This window comes from Panthera tigris, chromosome A1 (genome assembly GCF_018350195.1).
Source record: "Panthera tigris isolate Pti1 chromosome A1, P.tigris_Pti1_mat1.1, whole genome shotgun sequence".
NCBI lineage: Eukaryota > Metazoa > Chordata > Mammalia > Carnivora > Felidae > Panthera > Panthera tigris.
The window spans coordinates 61,467,340-61,469,678 of NC_056660.1; the positions used below are offsets into that span (position 1 = coordinate 61,467,340).

Consider the following 2,339-nt stretch of genomic DNA (forward strand, 5'->3'; position numbering starts at 1 on the left):
AAAGAAAGAAAGAAAAAAGACTAGCAGATGAAAATTACTACTCAACAGACAAATTTTTAAAAAACCAAGTAAACATGCAATATAGTTTCATATTCTTCAGAATATCAAAAATTATAATTATTAATTTAACATGATTTTCTGGCATCTATGTGAGAATAAGTTACCTTTGTATGCATTGGTATTTTTGGATGGGTTGCAGCTTTTCAGAAAGAAGTTTTTTACATTTCTTTAATATTTAATGAAATTAACTTAATAACATCACTGTGTTAATAATATATAATATCACATTATTATGTGATATATGTATATATATATAATTATTATGTGATTATGTATAATCTCCTGTAACTTGAATATCTCACACATGTGAAGTATCCCATAGAGAGATTCCTGATATTCAGGGATCCATAGAGAAAGATATATGTCTTAGCACTCTTTAAAGTATCTAACAACTGAAAAATCTCTTACTGCTACTATCTAGCTTGAGAATCCAGTAATAGAAATTCTAGAGATTATTATCTTCTCTCACTCTCTCATTTTGAAGCTCAAGAAATGAAGATGAGATATTAAAGTCACACAGCTGGTAATTTGCTCAGTCATCTGGAATAGAAATCCATTGACACACAGTTTCATTTTTACTGACAAGGAATTTATGTACTGACATAAAATTCTATTTTCAAAAGTAATCTCTGAAGGTCAATGAGACATATACACTAAGGATTCTTATCAGCATCTAGGAGAGGAGAAGATGTGGGGTGGAGGGACAGCGCTTCCTCAGTGTGAGAGAAAGTACTTCCTTTCCATGCCACATTAGTAAGATGCACAGATCATGCATGCTTTCAGAAAATAGCTGAATAAAAATATTTTATAATAAATATTTTATTATGAAAATAATATAGTCTTAATTAGGAACTTTGAGAAATACAACAACGTGAATATATTTTAAATATCATGAATCATATTTGGTTAGGGATAACTTCATAGATAACTACTGTTAAAATGCTTTAATGTATGTGTGTAATTGTTTTACTTAAAAATGGGCTCAGGGCTCCTGGGTGGCTCAGTCTATTGAACATCCAACTCTTGATTTCAGCTCAGGTTATGGTGCCAGGGTTGTAGAATCAAGCCCCACATCTGGCTCTGTGCTGAGGGCAGAGCCTGCCTGGGATTCTCTCTCCCTCTCCATTTGCCCCTCTACCCTGTTTGCTCTCTCTCTCTCTCAAATAAAAAATACTTTAAAAAAATGGACTCATGTGCTATCTACCAAGTTTTTCAATAAGTTCTGATCATTTCTTCATACTATTAAATACTTTTAATATTTTATGTGAATAGTTACATAGTATCTTATTGAGTAGCTGAGTTTATTTATTTATTAAATAAATCATCCATATTTGAAATTTAAATATTTTCCAATTGAAGTAATTCCCAAGAATACATTGCATCTATCTATTACGTCTTCAATATATATCCATAGAAATAGAATTTAAGATGGGAAATCCGGGAGTTTTGTAAGTTTCTTTTGTTCAATTTTTGTTAGTTTAATTTTAGTTTTCAAAAATACAAATTTTACAAATTTGTTTTTCAACAACTTTGTTTTTTATATTTTTTGTTTCAAGTTTTTATTTAAATTCTAGTTATTAACATATAGTAGTAATATTAGTTTCAGGAGTAGAAATTAATGATTTTCTAGCAACTTTATAAATATCTGTTTATCCTGAAAATACACGAATCCTACTTATTATTAAATAAAAATGTGTCAGCAATTTGATAAATGAACTGTGATAAATCATTATTTTTTCCTATCTGCTGAGATTGAACACTTTAAAGTAATGTATCTATCTGTATCTGGTCTGTGCTTCTTGCAATTTTATTTTTGGTAACAATTTTATGCTTTCCATATTTCACTCCTATTTTTAAAGTTTAACATTAATCACTTCTTGGCCTTTTGGCTAAGATCAAGTGTAAAGTTTAACATTAGTGTTAGTTTTTTCTTTCTTTTTTTTAAGTTTATTTATGTATAAATAGAGAGAGAAACCATGTGAGTGGGGGAGGGGCAGAAAGAGAGAGAGAATCCCAAGCAGGCTCTGTGCTGTCAGCTCAGAGCCCGTCACGGGGCTCAATCTCACAAACCAGGAGATTATGACTTGAGCCAAAATCATCAACATCCAGGAACTCAACTGACTGAGCCACCCAGGCACCCCAATGAAATAATCTTCTTAAAAGATATCATTATGGAAGAGTTCTATCAATAAGATAGTACAATAATATTTTGAAATTACCTATAATTTAAAATTAAACAAAAAATTCAAAGTGAGATGAGCTCATGTCTGTAACAAGGT

General features: G+C 30.5%; 1 non-coding gene across 1 annotated transcript; it reads left to right on the forward strand.

Annotated features, from left to right (window-relative positions):
* The first annotated feature begins 1,929 nt into the window (after nucleotides 1–1,929).
* On the forward strand, nucleotides 1,930–2,121 carry LOC122232445. The gene has a single exon (XR_006209786.1). It is a non-coding gene; the product is annotated as a U2 spliceosomal RNA (small nuclear RNA).
* Nucleotides 2,122–2,339: the final 218 nt, after the last annotated feature.